Source organism: Sorex fumeus, unplaced genomic scaffold (genome assembly GCF_029834395.1).
Source record: "Sorex fumeus unplaced genomic scaffold, SorFum_2.1 ptg000044l, whole genome shotgun sequence".
In the NCBI taxonomy this organism is placed as follows: Eukaryota; Metazoa; Chordata; class Mammalia; order Eulipotyphla; family Soricidae; genus Sorex; species Sorex fumeus.
In genome coordinates, this window is record NW_026606101.1 from 42,681,647 (window position 1) to 42,700,693 (window position 19,047).

The following is a 19,047-nucleotide window of genomic DNA, read 5'->3' on the forward strand; positions in this document are numbered from 1 at the left end:
ATCCCCTGTGTTCTCTCTCTCCTTTTGGGTGTTGTGGTCTGCAAAAGAGGCATTGAGTGGCAAACATGTTCAGTCCATAGTCTACTTTCGACATGCATCTCCCCTCCTGGGAGGATCCTCCAAACATCCTTTATTTGGTGCTCCCTTCTCTATCTGAATAGCCCTTTCCTCTAGGATACCCGGCTGGCCTCTAAGTTATGGAGTAATCCTCCTGGTGCTGATCTCAGCTATTCTTGGGTATTAATCTCATACTTTGTTACTTTATATCCCCCAGATGAATGCAATCTTTCTATGTCTATCCCTCTCTTTCTGACTCATTTCGCTTAGCATGATACTTTCCATATTGTACCACTTGTATGTAAATTTCATGACTTCATCTTTTCTAAGAGCTACATAGTACTCCATTGTGTAGATGTACCAAAGTTTCTTTAACCAGTCATCTGTTCTTGGGCATTCAGGTTTCTTCCAGTTTCTGGCTATTGTAAAGAGGGCTGCAATGAACAAACAAGTGCAGATGTCACTTCGACTATACATTTTTGCCTCTCTGGGATATATTCCCAGGAGTGGTATTGCTGGGTCAAATGGGAGCTCAATTTCTAATTTTTTGAGAATCGTCCATACTGTTTTCCAGAAGGGCTGAACCAGTGGACATTCCCACCAACAGTGAAGGAGTGTCCCTTTCTCGCCACATCCACGCCAGCATCGGTTGCTTTTGTTCTTTTGAATTTGGGCCAGTCTCTGAGGTGTGAGATGGTATCTCATTGTGGTTTTGATCTGCATCTCCCTGATGATTAATGATGTAGAGCATTTTCTCATGTGCTTTTTTGCCATTCGGATTTCTTCTTTGAGAAAGTTTCTGTTCATTTCATTGCCCCATTTTTGGATGGGGTTGGATGTTTTCTTCTTGTGGAGTTTAACCAGTATTTTGTATATCCTGGATATCAACCCCTTGTCAGATGTGTATTCGGTGAATATCCTTTCCCATTCTGTAGACTGTCTTTGTATTTTGGTCACTGTTTCTTTGGAGGTGCAGAAGCTTCTTAGTTTAAGATAGTCCCATTTATCTATCTCTGTTTTCACTTGCTCGGCCAGTGGCATGGCATCTTTGAAGATACCATTAGCTTCAATGTCATGGAGGGTTTTGCCAACTTTATCTTCAATGTACCTTATGGTTTCTGGTCTGATGTTGAGGTCTTTAATCCATTTTGATCTTACTTTTGTACATGGTGTTAGGCAGAGTTCTGAGCCTATTTTTTTGCATGTAGCCGTCCAGTGATGCCAACACAATTTATTAAAGAGGCTTTCCTTACTCCACTTCACATTACTTGCACCTTTATCAAAGATTAGATGAGCATATGATTGAGGAGAGATGTCAGTGTATTCAACCCTGTTCCATTGGTCTGCAGTTCTGCCTTTGTTCCAGTACCATGCTGTTTTAATTATTACTGCTTTGTAGTACAATTTGAAGTTCGGGAGGTTGATTCCTCCCATTTTCTTTTTCCCAAGAATTGCTTTAGCTATTCGTGGGGGCTTATTGTTCCATATAAATTTCAAGAGTGTTTGCTCCATTTCTTTGAAGAATGTCATGGGTATCCTTATAGGGATTGCATTGAATTTATACAATGCTTTCGGTAGTATTGCCATTTTGACAATGTTAAGTCTCCCGACCCATGAGCAGGGGATATCTTTCCATTTCCTCATGTCCTCTTTTATTTCCTGAAGTAGCGTTTTGTAGTTTTCTTTGTACAGGTCCTTTACTTCCTTAGTTAAGCTGATTCCTAGGTACTTGATTTTCTGGGGCACAATTGTGAATGGGATTGTTTTTTTCATGTTGCTTTCTTCTCTCTCACTGTTTGCGTATAGGAAAGCCATGGACTTTTGGGTATTGATTTTATAACCTGCAACTTTACTATACGAGTCTATTGTTTCTAAGAGTTTTTTGGTGGAAGTTATTGGGTTCTCTAAGTAGAGTATCATATCATCTGCGAATAGTGAGAGCTTGATTTCTTCCTTTCCTACCTGAATGCCCTTAATATCTTTTTCCTGCCTAATCGCTATTGCAAGTACTTCCAGTACTATATTGAACAGCAGTGGAGAGAGTGGGCATCCCTGTCTCGTCCCTGATCTTAGAGGGAAGGCTCTCAGTTTTTCCCCGTTGAGGATGATGCTTGCTGTAGGCTTGTGGTAGATGGCTTTAATTATGTTGAGGAAGGTCCCCTCTATACCCATTTTGGCTAGGGTTTTCATCATAAAGGGGTGCTGGATCTTATCAAATGCTTTCTCTGCATCTATTGATATGATCATATGCTTTTTATCTTTTCTTTTGTTGATATGGTGGATTATGTTGATTGATTTCCGAATGTTGAACCATCCTTGCATCCCTGGGATGAATCCTACTTGGTCATGGTGTATGATCTTTTTGATGAGTAGTTGGATTCTATTTGCTAGTAGTTTGTTGAGGATCTTTGCATCTGTGTTCATCAGGGATATCGGCCTGTAATTCTCTTTCTTTGTGGTATCTCTGTCTGCTTTTGGTATCAGTGTGATATTTGCTTCGTAGAAACTGTTTGGAAGTGTTTTTGATATTTCAATTTCGTGGAAAAGCTTAAAGAGTATTGGGAGTAAGTCCTCTTTAAAGATTTGGAAGAATTCACTAGTGAATCCATCCGGGCCAGGACTTTTGTGCTTGGGGAGACTTTTTATTACCATTTCAATTTCCTTGATGGTGATAGGTCTGTTCAGGTATTCCAGGTCTTCTTGGTTCAGCCTTGGGAGTCTGTAGGAGTCTAGGAATTTATCCATTTCCTCGAGGTTTTGATGTTCCGTGGCATAAAGCTTCTCAAAGTACTCCCTGAGGATCCTCTGAATTTCTGTGGTTTCTGTTGTAATGACCCCCTTTTCATTTCTGATTCGGTTTATTAGGGTTTTCTCTCTCCCTTTCTTTGTGAGTTTTGCTAGAGGCTTATCGATCTTGTTAATTTTCTCAAAGAACCAGCTCTTGGTTTCATTGATCTTTCGGATTGTTTTTTGGGTTTCCATCTCGTTAATCTCTGCTCTGAGTTTTATTATTTCCTTTCTCCTGTTCGGGTTGTGCTCCTTTTTTTGGTCCTTCTCCAAGCTCTTAAGCTGTGAGGTTAGGTTACTTATGTGTGCTCGCTCCTCCTTCCTGAGGAATGCTTGTAGAGCTATAAACTTTCCTCTTAACACAGCCTTTGCTGTGTCCCATAAGTTTTGGTAACTCGTGTTCTCATTTTCATTCGTTTCTAGGAATCTTTTGATTTCCTCTTTGATTTCCTGTCTAATCCACTTGTTGTTCAATAGTGCACTGTTTAATTTCCAGGTGTTTGATTTAGTTTTCTGTTTTTGTGTGTGATTTACTTCTAATTTCAGCGCATTATGGTCTGAGAAGATTGTTGATACAATCTCTACCTTCTTAATTTTATGGAGGGATGTTTTGTGGCTCAGCATGTGGTCTATCTTGGAGAATGTTCCATGTACGCTTGAGAAGAATGTGTATTCAGCTTTTTGTGGATGAAGTGTCCTGTATATATCTACTAAGTCCCTTTCTTCCATTGTTTCCCTCAACTGAAGTATGTCCTTGCTAAGCTTGAGTCTGGTTGATCTATCAAGAGGTGACAAAGCAGTGTTGAAGTCTCCCACTAGTATTGTGTTGCTATTGATGTCTTTTTCCAAATCTATGAGTAGTTGTTTTAAGTACTTTGCTGGTCTCTCATTAGGTGCATATACATTTATTATTGTAAGTTCTTCCTGTTGTACAGATCCTCTGATCAATAAGTAATGGCCTTCACTGTCTCTTATGACCTTCCTCACTCTGAAATCAATGTGGTCTGATATAAGGATGGCTACCCCAGCTTTTTTATGGGAGCTGTTTGCCTGTAGGATTGTTTTCCAGCCTTTGACTCTGAGTCTGTGTTTGCTTTGACTATTGAGATGCGTTTCTTGCAGGCAGCAGAATGTTGGGTTCAATTTTCTAATCCATCCTGCCACTCTATGTCTTTTAATTGGTGCGTTTAGCCCATTGACATTGAGAGAGATTATTGTTATGGGATTTTGTCCCATTGTTATGTTAAAATTGGGTGTATTTGAGGGGCCTTTCTGGCCTTAAAGTAGCCCATTTAGTTGTTCTTGTAACCATGGTTTTGAGTCTATGAAGTTCCTTAGCTGTTGTTTGTCTGTGAAACTGTGTGTTGTTCCTTCTATTATGAATGAGAGTCTTGCTGGGAAAAGTATTTTGGGGGAGGCATTTATTTCATTGAGTTTTTTTACTATGTCCCACCACTGTTTTCGGGCCATGAGGGTTTCATCAGAAAAATCAGCTGTGAATTTTAAGGATGCTCCTTTGTAAGAGATTTCTTTCTTCGATCTTGCTGCTTTCAGAATTTTGTCTCTGTCTAAGGTTTTGGTCATTTTGATCAGAATGTGTCTTGGGGTATTTTTATTCGGATTTCTTCTAGCTGGTACCCTTCGGGCCTCCTGAATGTGGTCACAAGTTTTCTTCAGCTCTGGAAATGTTGTAGCAATGATGTCTTTGACAGTTTCTTCTTCATCGAGGTTTTCTTCCTGTCCCTCTGGGACTCCAATAATTCTTATGTTACCCCTCTTGGCTTCATCACGATCTTCTCTTGCCATCTGTTCCCGAATTGTGAGTCTCTTTTCCATTTTCTGCTCTTTTCGGGAGAGTCTCTGAACTTCATCTTCGAGCTCACTGATTCTGTTCTCAGCCGCTGTTACTCTGCTGCTGAGGCCTTCCACTGAGCTTTTCAATTCGCCTACGAGATTTTTCAGGTCTGACATTTCTGATTGCATTTTCCTCATTTCTGCCTTCAGATCCTCTTGTCTTCTATTGGCATTGCTTTCCATTGTTTCTTTTAATTCCCTAAGCATCCTAAGTAGCTCCCTTCTGAATTCCTTGTCAGAGAGGTTGTCTAACACTACAGTACTGTTGGTGTCATCTGGGCTAGACTCTTCAATATGAGTGTTTGGTGGGCTTTTGCGTTGCTTTACCATTGTGAGAGGTGTGGTTTAGTCCTTCACGTTCAGTGTTACTATTCTGCTTGATATGCAGTGTGAGTTAAGATAGGCTTATGAGTTATTGGCAACTGTATTTCTAGTGGCTGAGCTAAAATAGAGAAGTTTCCATCTAAGAAGTTAGCTTATGGTTCCTATGGCATATGTAGTGGGAAAATATTTCGCGGCCGCGTTAGCGGCCGCGGCTCCGGAAAGAGTCCCTGGCACTGGGCGAGGAGTTGGGAATGTCTCCTGTTTGGAATTGGAGCCGTTCAGCTTTGTTGCCCAGAGCTGGGCCTCTGTGCCCGTCCCACGCGGCTCAGGGGTTGAAAACCGGCTGTCTCGGGGCTGTTTCTAGCTGCGCGTGCCCAGAGAGGAACCCAGGCCCTTGGGGGCGGGCTGTACCTGTTGGAATTGGAGCCGTTCAGCTTTGTTGCCCAGAGCTGGGCCTCTGTGCCCGTCCCACGCGGCTCAGGGGTTGAAAACCGGCTGTCTCGGGGCTGTTTCTAGCTGCGCGTGCCCAGAGAGGAACCCAGGCCCTTGGGGGCAGGCTGTACCTGTTGGAATTGGAGCCGTTCAGCTTTGTTGCCCAGAGCTGGGCCTCTGTGCCCGTCCCACGCGGCTCAGGGGTTGAAAACCGGCTGTCTCGGGGCTGTTTCTAGCTGCGCGTGCCCAGAGAGGAACCCAGGCCCTTGGGGGCGGGCTGTACCTGTTGGAATTGGAGCCGTTCAGCTTTGTTGCCCAGAGCTGGGCCTCTGTGCCCGTCCCACGCGGCTCAGGGGTTGAAAACCGGCTGTCTCGGGGCTGTTTCTAGCTGCGCGTGCCCAGAGAGGAACCCAGGCCCTTGGGGGCAGGCTGTACCTGTTGGAATTGGAGCCGTTCAGCTTTGTTGCCCAGAGCTGGGCCTCTGTGCCCGTCCCACGCGGCTCAGGGGTTGAAAACCGGCTGTCTCGGGGCTGTTTCTAGCTGCGCGTGCCCAGAGAGGAACCCAGGCCCTTGGGGGCGGGCTGTACCTGTTGGAATTGGAGCCGTTCAGCTTTGTTGCCCAGAGCTGGGCCTCTGTGCCCGTCCCACGCGGCTCAGGGGTTGAAAACCGGCTGTCTCGGGGCTGTTTCTAGCTGCGCGTGCCCAGAGAGGAACCCAGGCCCTTGGGGGCGGGCTGTACCTGTTGGAATTGGAGCCGTTCAGCTTTGTTGCCCAGAGCTGGGCCTCTGTGCCCGTCCCACGCGGCTCAGGGGTTGAAAACCGGCTGTCTCGGGGCTGTTTCTAGCTGCGCGTGCCCAGAGAGGAACCCAGGCCCTTGGGGGCAGGCTGTACCTGTTGGAATTGGAGCCGTTCAGCTTTGTTGCCCAGAGCTGGGCCTCTGTGCCCGTCCCACGCGGCTCAGGGGTTGAAAACCGGCTGTCTCGGGGCTGTTTCTAGCTGCGCGTGCCCAGAGAGGAACCCAGGCCCTTGGGGGCGGGCTGTACCTGTTGGAATTGGAGCCGTTCAGCTTTGTTGCCCAGAGCTGGGCCTCTGTGCCCGTCCCACGCGGCTCAGGGGTTGAAAACCGGCTGTCTCGGGGCTGTTTCTAGCTGCGCGTGCCCAGAGAGGAACCCAGGCCCTTGGGGGCAGGCTGTACCTGTTGGAATTGGAGCCGTTCAGCTTTGTTGCCCAGAGCTGGGCCTCTGTGCCCGTCCCACGCGGCTCAGGGGTTGAAAACCGGCTGTCTCGGGGCTGTTTCTAGCTGCGCGTGCCCAGAGAGGAACCCAGGCCCTTGGGGGCGGGCTGTACCTGTTGGAATTGGAGCCGTTCAGCTTTGTTGCCCAGAGCTGGGCCTCTGTGCCCGTCCCACGCGGCTCAGGGGTTGAAAACCGGCTGTCTCGGGGCTGTTTCTAGCTGCGCGTGCCCAGAGAGGAACCCAGGCCCTTGGGGGCGGGCTGTACCTGTTGGAATTGGAGCCGTTCAGCTTTGTTGCCCAGAGCTGGGCCTCTGTGCCCGTCCCACGCGGCTCAGGGGTTGAAAACCGGCTGTCTCGGGGCTGTTTCTAGCTGCGCGTGCCCAGAGAGGAACCCAGGCCCTTGGGGGCAGGCTGTACCTGTTGGAATTGGAGCCGTTCAGCTTTGTTGCCCAGAGCTGGGCCTCTGTGCCCGTCCCACGCGGCTCAGGGGTTGAAAACCGGCTGTCTCGGGGCTGTTTCTAGCTGCGCGTGCCCAGAGAGGAACCCAGGCCCTTGGGGGCGGGCTGTACCTGTTGGAATTGGAGCCGTTCAGCTTTGTTGCCCAGAGCTGGGCCTCTGTGCCCGTCCCACGCGGCTCAGGGGTTGAAAACCGGCTGTCTCGGGGCTGTTTCTAGCTGCGCGTGCCCAGAGAGGAACCCAGGCCCTTGGGGGCAGGCTGTACCTGTTGGAATTGGAGCCGTTCAGCTTTGTTGCCCAGAGCTGGGCCTCTGTGCCCGTCCCACGCGGCTCAGGGGTTGAAAACCGGCTGTCTCGGGGCTGTTTCTAGCTGCGCGTGCCCAGAGAGGAACCCAGGCCCTTGGGGGCGGGCTGTACCTGTTGGAATTGGAGCCGTTCAGCTTTGTTGCCCAGAGCTGGGCCTCTGTGCCCGTCCCACGCGGCTCAGGGGTTGAAAACCGGCTGTCTCGGGGCTGTTTCTAGCTGCGCGTGCCCAGAGAGGAACCCAGGCCCTTGGGGGCGGGCTGTACCTGTTGGAATTGGAGCCGTTCAGCTTTGTTGCCCAGAGCTGGGCCTCTGTGCCCGTCCCACGCGGCTCAGGGGTTGAAAACCGGCTGTCTCGGGGCTGTTTCTAGCTGCGCGTGCCCAGAGAGGAACCCAGGCCCTTGGGGGCAGGCTGTACCTGTTGGAATTGGAGCCGTTCAGCTTTGTTGCCCAGAGCTGGGCCTCTGTGCCCGTCCCACGCGGCTCAGGGGTTGAAAACCGGCTGTCTCGGGGCTGTTTCTAGCTGCGCGTGCCCAGAGAGGAACCCAGGCCCTTGGGGGCGGGCTGTACCTGTTGGAATTGGAGCCGTTCAGCTTTGTTGCCCAGAGCTGGGCCTCTGTGCCCGTCCCACGCGGCTCAGGGGTTGAAAACCGGCTGTCTCGGGGCTGTTTCTAGCTGCGCGTGCCCAGAGAGGAACCCAGGCCCTTGGGGGCAGGCTGTACCTGTTGGAATTGGAGCCGTTCAGCTTTGTTGCCCAGAGCTGGGCCTCTGTGCCCGTCCCACGCGGCTCAGGGGTTGAAAACCGGCTGTCTCGGGGCTGTTTCTAGCTGCGCGTGCCCAGAGAGGAACCCAGGCCCTTGGGGGCGGGCTGTACCTGTTGGAATTGGAGCCGTTCAGCTTTGTTGCCCAGAGCTGGGCCTCTGTGCCCGTCCCACGCGGCTCAGGGGTTGAAAACCGGCTGTCTCGGGGCTGTTTCTAGCTGCGCGTGCCCAGAGAGGAACCCAGGCCCTTGGGGGCGGGCTGTACCTGTTGGAATTGGAGCCGTTCAGCTTTGTTGCCCAGAGCTGGGCCTCTGTGCCCGTCCCACGCGGCTCAGGGGTTGAAAACCGGCTGTCTCGGGGCTGTTTCTAGCTGCGCGTGCCCAGAGAGGAACCCAGGCCCTTGGGGGCAGGCTGTACCTGTTGGAATTGGAGCCGTTCAGCTTTGTTGCCCAGAGCTGGGCCTCTGTGCCCGTCCCACGCGGCTCAGGGGTTGAAAACCGGCTGTCTCGGGGCTGTTTCTAGCTGCGCGTGCCCAGAGAGGAACCCAGGCCCTTGGGGGCGGGCTGTACCTGTTGGAATTGGAGCCGTTCAGCTTTGTTGCCCAGAGCTGGGCCTCTGTGCCCGTCCCACGCGGCTCAGGGGTTGAAAACCGGCTGTCTCGGGGCTGTTTCTAGCTGCGCGTGCCCAGAGAGGAACCCAGGCCCTTGGGGGCAGGCTGTACCTGTTGGAATTGGAGCCGTTCAGCTTTGTTGCCCAGAGCTGGGCCTCTGTGCCCGTCCCACGCGGCTCAGGGGTTGAAAACCGGCTGTCTCGGGGCTGTTTCTAGCTGCGCGTGCCCAGAGAGGAACCCAGGCCCTTGGGGGCGGGCTGTACCTGTTGGAATTGGAGCCGTTCAGCTTTGTTGCCCAGAGCTGGGCCTCTGTGCCCGTCCCACGCGGCTCAGGGGTTGAAAACCGGCTGTCTCGGGGCTGTTTCTAGCTGCGCGTGCCCAGAGAGGAACCCAGGCCCTTGGGGGCGGGCTGTACCTGTTGGAATTGGAGCCGTTCAGCTTTGTTGCCCAGAGCTGGGCCTCTGTGCCCGTCCCACGCGGCTCAGGGGTTGAAAACCGGCTGTCTCGGGGCTGTTTCTAGCTGCGCGTGCCCAGAGAGGAACCCAGGCCCTTGGGGGCAGGCTGTACCTGTTGGAATTGGAGCCGTTCAGCTTTGTTGCCCAGAGCTGGGCCTCTGTGCCCGTCCCACGCGGCTCAGGGGTTGAAAACCGGCTGTCTCGGGGCTGTTTCTAGCTGCGCGTGCCCAGAGAGGAACCCAGGCCCTTGGGGGCGGGCTGTACCTGTTGGAATTGGAGCCGTTCAGCTTTGTTGCCCAGAGCTGGGCCTCTGTGCCCGTCCCACGCGGCTCAGGGGTTGAAAACCGGCTGTCTCGGGGCTGTTTCTAGCTGCGCGTGCCCAGAGAGGAACCCAGGCCCTTGGGGGCAGGCTGTACCTGTTGGAATTGGAGCCGTTCAGCTTTGTTGCCCAGAGCTGGGCCTCTGTGCCCGTCCCACGCGGCTCAGGGGTTGAAAACCGGCTGTCTCGGGGCTGTTTCTAGCTGCGCGTGCCCAGAGAGGAACCCAGGCCCTTGGGGGCGGGCTGTACCTGTTGGAATTGGAGCCGTTCAGCTTTGTTGCCCAGAGCTGGGCCTCTGTGCCCGTCCCACGCGGCTCAGGGGTTGAAAACCGGCTGTCTCGGGGCTGTTTCTAGCTGCGCGTGCCCAGAGAGGAACCCAGGCCCTTGGGGGCGGGCTGTACCTGTTGGAATTGGAGCCGTTCAGCTTTGTTGCCCAGAGCTGGGCCTCTGTGCCCGTCCCACGCGGCTCAGGGGTTGAAAACCGGCTGTCTCGGGGCTGTTTCTAGCTGCGCGTGCCCAGAGAGGAACCCAGGCCCTTGGGGGCGGGCTGTACCTGTTGGAATTGGAGCCGTTCAGCTTTGTTGCCCAGAGCTGGGCCTCTGTGCCCGTCCCACGCGGCTCAGGGGTTGAAAACCGGCTGTCTCGGGGCTGTTTCTAGCTGCGCGTGCCCAGAGAGGAACCCAGGCCCTTGGGGGCGGGCTGTACCTGTTGGAATTGGAGCCGTTCAGCTTTGTTGCCCAGAGCTGGGCCTCTGTGCCCGTCCCACGCGGCTCAGGGGTTGAAAACCGGCTGTCTCGGGGCTGTTTCTAGCTGCGCGTGCCCAGAGAGGAACCCAGGCCCTTGGGGGCGGGCTGTACCTGTTGGAATTGGAGCCGTTCAGCTTTGTTGCCCAGAGCTGGGCCTCTGTGCCCGTCCCACGCGGCTCAGGGGTTGAAAACCGGCTGTCTCGGGGCTGTTTCTAGCTGCGCGTGCCCAGAGAGGAACCCAGGCCCTTGGGGGCAGGCTGTACCTGTTGGAATTGGAGCCGTTCCGAAAAAGCTTTTAAGTATAAAAATAATTCCATCTCTCAGAAATTACAACTACTTAAATTTTGATATGTATTTTTAGATTTTTATGTACACACATGCACTTTTACCGTAAAAATTACAGCAAACTCTTTTTGGAGTATTCTCATTTTCTTATAAATGTTAGCTACAGAGTTAGCATTTGTGAGAGGTCTAAGTAATTTACAAGGAAGTTAGGTTCACTTTAAAAAATGATTTTAATTTAATTAAAATATAGAAGAGAGTATATCTATAAAGTAAGGCGAGCAGTGGTCTTACAGGCCATCTGAAACCTAGGACAGGAATGATGCCCACAGCCTTGTGGATTTAGTGTCCTGTGTGAGATACTTGCTTGGCCTTGACTCATTTTATATGTTTCATTTCATGAGTATAATAAATCTTTCTGTTTTTAAGCAAAACAGGGAATTTTTGCACTAGCATGAGTTTTAGTTTTTTTTAGCCAATTAATTATCTGAGAAGTTTACTCTCTATTCAAATGAGGTCAGACTTAATCTAAACAAGCTTAATCTAACAATCTTAGTCTAAACAAGCCAAGACAATATGATACTTCTTCAAATGACCCAACATGATGGGTCCTTTCACTTGTTTAAAAATCTAATCAGATTAAGTCAGAGAAAAATGTTTGAGAAACATGAGAGAAATAGGTAAAGACATATGTAGACAAAATTAAAATGTGGCAAGAAGGTGTTGGATCACATTCTCTGAAGCCATTGCAGAGGACTATGTTTTGTGGAAGGACAACACAAAGAATAAGTCACCATTTTATACACTAGCCTTGAGAAAAACACCAACAGGTTCATATATTTGAATTTCTTTGTAAATTAGCTTTTATTTTTTTAATTTTGTGAATTAATTTTAATGGCAGTTCAATTAGTTCTAGAATATATTTATAGGATATTTTTATTTGGATTTCATATTTTATTTCTCTGAGCTTTTGCTCAAACACCAATACCTTAAGGTCCTATTCAAGACTCCTCAGCTTCCTCCAGACTGAATCAACTATCTGTTCAACTACCACAGACAAAAGCTCATCCTTTGCTTTCCCTGCCACTGTCTGAATAGGCCATTAGGAACTCCAATTTTTACATCTTTATCATTCTGTAGTGTCCAGTGCTACTTCTTTTGTTTTAGGATACAAAACTTGTTTTGGGAAACTTGAAATTCTGAACTGAAAAAAACCTCTCTCCATATTTGCATGTCAAGGAAACTAGATGAGTGACAATAGATAGCCCCAGGCAGTATTCTGCAGCTACACAGACTGTGCTGTAGTTCACAGTGCTCATCAAAACTTGCTTAATAACTCAAACATGAAAGCTTGTAACTATCTCATGGTGATTCAATAAAATTGGGGGGAAAAAAACTTCCTTTGTTATCTGTAGTACATGACCAGAAGCCACATGCTTCAGAGCCAGTGCAACATGGACTTTTCCCATGTTCTCTGTAACTGATTTTCCATCAAGAACATAGATGTCCAGAGAAATTTCACCAACATTGGGTTGGGGGGCCGTATAGGATAGGATAGCCATTTTGCCCCCCAGGTCAGGATTCAGCTTGTCTATGCTTCACAACCAAGATTTTACTCATTTTTCCATAACTCACCATAAGCATACAAAGACATCCTAACTATAGGTACCTAACCACACAAAAACACTCAAGAAAAAACTCCAGACTACAAAGGTCACAATGATAAAACAATGCAGAACCCCATAAGGCTTAGCGAGTGAAGATTCAAACCCAAAAGGCTCAACCAATAACAACAGGCTAAATTACCTCTCTGGTAAGGGATTTAGAGAGCAATTGTTGAGGTCATGTAAAGAACTCAAAGAAACAATGGAAAGGACTATCAATCAAACACAAGCAGAAGTGAGGGAACTATAATCAGAAATGACATCTCTGGAAAACTTGGTCACTGTCACTGTCACTGTCATCCTGTTAATCATCGATTTACTCGAGCAGGTGCCAGTAGCATCACCATTTGTCCCAGCCCTGAGATTTTAGCATTGTAAACTTTATGCTCTCTCCAGGGCTGTGGCACACCCGCTGGATGTCCTTGGGCATAATGGTGACATGTTTGGCGGAAAATGCTCAGAGACTGGTGGCCTCAAAGAGCCCCACCAGGTAGGCCTCACATGCCTCCTGCAGCACCATGACAGTTGAGCCCTGGGAGCGCAGGTCTTTCTTGAAGTCCTATGTGATCTTGCGCACCAGACGCTGGAACAGCAGCTTGCAGATGAGCAGCTCAGTGGAGTTTGGTAGTGGCCGATCTGGTAGTGGCGGTAGTGGTGGAGTAGCGCCACAGTGTCGGGCTGGTAGCAGTGCAGCTCCTTCACACCACCCGTGGCTATCGCGCTCTTGCGGGTCACCTTGGTGACCAGCTGCTTGCAGGATGCCTTCCTGCTCATTGACATGTATGCTGTCTGCTTAGTATGAGCCCTCTTGTTCTTCCCAACACAGCTGAAGACTCCTTCAGGGATAGAGAAATGAGACCCACTTTAGCTACTGTTTTTGGCATATTTGAAACGCACAGCTCTGTCATGTTGACTGGATACTCTTGGTAGATTGCTGGACTCTTCGGGGTGGGGGGATGGAGGCTTTTAGGGTGCTCTCTAATCATCTCTGCAGGTGTTCCCAGTCTACTGAGTGTAAGCTCCTGGTGACCGGCCTGCTGTAACAATTTGTACGCTGACACCATGCACCTGCCTGCATCTCCAGGCAGCACCTGGAGCATCTGCAGCCTCAGGTTGATCCCCTTGAGGTGGATGGAGTGTACCTGGAGGTTGTTGAATAACCGGCAGAGCAAGACCCCATTGCATAGGGTCTGTGCCAGGTTGAATACCTGTGCCAAAAACTTGGTAGGTGAAGTAAAACATGTACTGAAAGTAATCAGCAGCAGGGTAACAGCTGCTGAGGACAGAATCAATGAGATCCAAGGTGAGACGTAGAACACTTCAAGATAACAACAGAAGATGGGAAAAAGTCTCAAAAACAACAAATGTCAAGAAAATTTTAGAATAAATTGGAGAGGAATAACATAAGATTCAGCAGGGTACCAGGTTGTCATTAAGACAACCCTGATAAAGAAGTAGCAGTCAAAGCCATTGTTGCTGAAAAGTTCCCAGAGCTGAATAGTGCATGCACCCAGGCTCAGGAGGTCCAAAGGGTGCCAGCTAAAATAAATCCAAATAAAAACACTCCAAGACACACCCTAATCAAATTGATGAAAACCAGAGATAGAGACAGAATACTGGAACAGCAAGATCAAAAAGAGACATTATATAGAAAGGATCATCCTTAAGATTTACAGCAGATTTATCAAATGAAACACTCCTGGTCCAGAGACAGTGATGGGATCTAGTGAAAAACAATACTCAATGAAATGAACACCTAAACAAGAAAATTTTACCTAGTAAGACTCTCATTCAAATTTGGAGCAATAGCACAGCGGGTATGGTGTTTGCCTTGCACACGGCGAACCCAGGTTTGATTCCCAGCATCCCATATGGTCCCCCGTACACCAACAAGAGTGATTTCGGAGTGCAAAGCCAGGAGTAACCCCTGAGTATCGCCGGGTGTGACCCAAAAAGCAAAATTAAAAAAATTGAAGGAACAATTCATACCTTCACAGATGAACAACTCATGAACAACCTAGATTCAAAACCATTGTTACAATAACTACACAGCCTACTTTAATACAAGACAAGCCCCAACAACACCCCAAATTCCCACAGAAAAAAGACATAAAACCCTGTAACAATAATCTCTCTCAAATCAGTGGGCTAAATGCACCAATTATGAGTGCATAGAGTGGCAGGATGGATTAGAAAATTGAACTCAATATTCTGATGCTTGCAAGAAACACAGTTGCATGGTCAGAGTAAACACAAAGTCAAAGGTTGGAAGACAATTCTTCAAGCAAACAACCCCCTCAAAAATGTAGGAAATGGAAGACGGAGGGTTGGAAGAATGGGAGAGAGGCATTTTTTTTCCTCAAAAGGCCCTGTGTATTCTCCAGTGAACTTGAGACAGTCACCAAAATAGAACTCATGCTGGGAGATAAAACATACCTCCACAGAGTCAAAAGCTTCTGAACCATATCAACTATCTTTTCAGACCATGACACACTGAAAGTCGAGGTTAGCCACAAACAGCAATAGAGAAACAACTCAAACAAAGAAACTCAAAACTGGAAATTAACTAGCTCATTACTGTACAACCAGAGGGTCAGAGAGGAAGTCAGAAAGGAAAAGATTCAGGGAAACAAATGACAATGAGATCACTACCTACCAGAATTGGTGAGATATAACAGAAGTGGTTATATCTAAGAGGAAAGTTCATTGCTATGTAAGCAATAATCAGAAAGGAAGAAAGGGTCCACATAAGTAAAGATTACACAATTTAAGAAACTGGAATATGACTAACAAAAAAGAGCTCAAAGTGGGAAGGAGTAGCACTGTCAATGGTCCTCCCATTGTTCATCGATTTACTAGACCAGTATTGTCTTCATTGTGAGACTTGTTACTGTTTTTGTCATATCCAATACACCACAGGGAGCATTTCAGGTTCTGCATGCGGGTGGGATACTCTCGGTAGCTTTCCGGGCTCTCCAAGAGGGATTGAGGAATCAAACCCAGGTTGCCATGTGCAAGGTAAATTCCCTACCCTCTGTGCTACCGCTCCACTGGGAAGGAGTAAGGAAATAATAAAACTTATAGTGGAAATTTATGAACTGGAAACCAAAAGTAGAGATCTCAAAAAAAAATTAAACCAACAACAAAAAACATAGCTCTCCAGGAGTCAAGATGATCATATAGTGGGCAGGGCGCTTGCCATACACACAGTCAACCCAGGTTTGATCTGCAACTCCCCATTTATTTCACCAATTCCTACCACAAGTAATCCCTGAGCACAAAGCCAGGAGTAAACGCTGAGCACCCCTCTTGGTGTGGTTCCAAACCCAAATAAATCACTTGAATAACTTGTTATCCTGTTGCTCATTGATTTGCTTGAGTGGGCGCCAGTAATGTCTCCATTTGTCCTCGTTGTGTGCTGGTGGAGCCCAATGGCATCTGCTCGCTCCAGGAACATGAAGAGCCTCAAACCATTCATTCAGGGTTTTGACAAAGATGTCTGACCATCTTGTAGGTGGGCAGTCAGGTGTTCTGTTGACGTCCCGTGAAATCCAGTCGGTAACAACTCTAGTCCAGCAGCTGTCTCTAAATCTCATTACATGTCCAGCCCATCTGATTTTTCACACCTTGGCAAACGAGACAGCATCCCTGATTCTTGATTGTCGACAGAGGTTGGAACTCCAGATTCCTTCTATCACTTGAGTGAAGCGTGATATTCCAAGGAAAGCTCTTTTGATTCCTCTTTGGGAGATTTGAATAGTGTTCTTATCCTGTTTTCATAGGGCCCAGGTCTCTGAGCATATATTAGTGCAAGAAGAATGGTAGAGTTGAAAAGATGTGCCTCTTCATTCTCTTAACAACTTCTTAAACACTCTTGAAGGCGTTCTACACTGCTCTCTTTGTCCTGCGCAGCTCAGGTGCCAGGTTGTTCATCATGTTGCGTTCTCGTCCTAGGACACATAAGTGCTGCATTCGGAGATGTTCATTCTGTTGAGAGGAAATGGAATGTCAGGAACTAGTATGTTTCTCATGAACATTGTCTTCATGATTCAGCTGCAGTCTACCCTTTCCACACTCATGGTTGAAGTCAGTCGGCCAGCATTCATGCTGCTTGGCTGATGTTTTGTGTTATTAGAACAATGTCATCAGTGAAACAGAGTGGTATAGTTGCCAACCATCTATCTTCACTCCCTTTCCTTCCCATTCCAGTCATCTCATGATGTTCTCGAAGATGGTACTGAAGAGTTTTGGTGAAATGGTATCACCTTGCCAGATTTCTCTCTTGACATTGGTGATCACTTCCTTGTAGAATGATGAGATCCTGGTGGTAAATGTGCAATACAGCTCATGGAGGATCCTGATGTAGTGATTTTGAACACACTATTTGGCTAGGGCTTCGATTACCTCTTCAGTCTCAACAGAATCAAAGACCTTCTTTAAGTCTATGAATATTAGACAGAGTGGCATCTTGAACTCTCGCAAAACCGCAATATGCTTCGTCACCATGTGGATATGGTTAATCCTCTGAATCCCTTTTGGAACTCAGCTTGCTGGTATGGTTGTCCTTCATCTAGTGTTCTGCCAATCCTATTCAGGATGACTCGAGTGAATAACTTGTAGATGATGGACAACAAGTGATAGTCGCAGATATCATAGATGTCTCTGTTCTTGTACAACAGAACGATCCTGCTGGTTTTCCATTGGTACGGAAGCTTGCATTCAGACCGGTAGCATGTGAAGAGCTGAGCCAGAGTATTGGGAGCATATTCTTCAGGTATTCTGGTCTGACCTTGTCTGAACTGGGTCCTGTACGCTTCTTTACCAGCGAAATGGCATGTCATATTTCGGAAGGGAGAATGCTTGGAACGGACATATCCATCCTGTGGAATTTGGTATGTGGGCAGGTGGACGTGGCTATCGAAGAGCCAAACAGAAGTTGTAGATAATCTTCTCCATTGTCCTTCTGGAGAAGATTTGCCCTTCTGGCAGTGGAGAAGATTTACCATTAAAGTTTAAGTTAAAGATGGTTGAAACTTATAATGGTTAAAGTTTAAGTTAAAGATGGTTGAAAAGGTAAAGGTAAAGGCCCTCCCATTGTCTGTTGATTTGCTCGAGCGGGCCCAGTAACATCTCCATTGGAGACTTTGTTGTTACTGTGTCTGGCATATCGAATACGTCACAGGGAGCTTGCCAGGCTCTGCCATGCAGGCGAAATACTCTTGGTAGCTTGCCAGGCTCTCCGAGAGGGGCAGAGGAATCGAACTCGGGTCGGCCATGTTGGCTGCGTGCAAGGCAAACGCCCTACCGCTGTGCTATGGCTCCAGCCCAAAGATGGTTGAAACTTAAACTTAAACTTAAAGTTTAAGTTAAAGATGGTTGAAACTTATAATGGTAAATCTTAAAAAAATAACTCTATAGTAAGCTTAACATTGTAATTCAAATGTTATATAAACAAATTTATACAATATAATAAACTTATATTATACAATATAATAAACTGGGCTGAAGTGATAGCACAGCGGTAGGGCGTTCACCTTACAAGCGGCCAACATGGCCAACCCGAGTTCGAGTCCTCCGCCCCTCTTGGAGAGCCCGGCAAGCTACCGAGAGTATTCGATATGCCAAACACAGTTACAATAAAGTCTCCAAATGGAGACGTTACTGGGCCCGCTCGAGCAAATCGACGATCAACGGGAGGGCCTTTACCTTTACCTTTACCTTAATAAACTTTTATTTATCACATTTACCCACAGTTTTAAAGAAATACTAGCCTCTTCAAAATTAAATATTTAGGACTGGAGAGATAATACAGAAGTTAATGTGCTTGCCTTGCTGGTGGCTGACTCTGGTTTGGTTCCCAGCACTCCCCAGGTTCCCCTGAGCTCTACCAGAAGGGATCTTTAGGGGATCTGGGACTGTGGTTGTGATCCCCTATAAAATACCCAAAACTCCCCGAACTAAAACCAGAATTTTCTCTACAATACTAATAATCCTGTACCCAGGGAATTGGATCAGTAAAGATTTTGTATTTAGGATCTGTAAATCAAGATCCTGACAAGTGTAGTCAACTATGAACAAAGTACAGGAAGAGTACCGATAAAATGACATGTCAGATTTCAGAAGGGAGAACACTGGGAACAACATTTCCATCCTGAGGAATTTGGTATGTGGGTAAGTGGATGTGGCTATCAAAGAGATCCAAGTAGAAGTCATGGATAATCTGCTCTATTCCCCTTCTGGAAGATGTGATAGATCCATCAGGACATTGGAGGGCAATCATCTTGGTCTTGTAGTTAGCGAAGGAGAGGCAGGTGTTAAGAATCTTTTTCTGGCTTCTGCCATGTCAGTGAACACTGCTGCTCTTCTCTCTTTGTGGTCTTCCTTTATTACTTCTCTGCACAGCTTTGCTAGCTTGTGATTGATTGCCTGAGGCTCGCACCAAACCACATTGGCAAATGAGCTCAAGAGTATCCTAAGACAGCCATCTTTTTGTGGCTTTCTCTCTCTCTCTCTCTCTCTCTGCATTCCTTGCACAATCAATGAAGGTGCTGAATCAATTGATCGTATTCTTTGTCAATGTTGTCATTCACAGCATCTTCCCATATTGCCCCAATATTGCCAAAGAGCTCCCAGTTGGTGGTCGTTCTGGGAGTTCTCTTCTTAAACTTTACAGCCCTTTCTCCCAACTCCATGAAGTAGAATTTCACACAAAGGAGACTGTGGTCTGATCCCATTTGGAATTTTGGGACAACAGCAACATCAG

The 19,047-nt window shown here is 47.7% G+C and overlaps 1 pseudogene; it reads right to left on the bottom strand.

Moving 5' to 3' along the window:
• Positions 1 to 13,064, bottom strand: part of LOC130030388 (histone H3.3C-like) — a 64,631-nt pseudogene extending 51,567 nt beyond the window's left edge.
• Between the last annotated feature and the right edge of the window lie 5,983 nt (positions 13,065 to 19,047).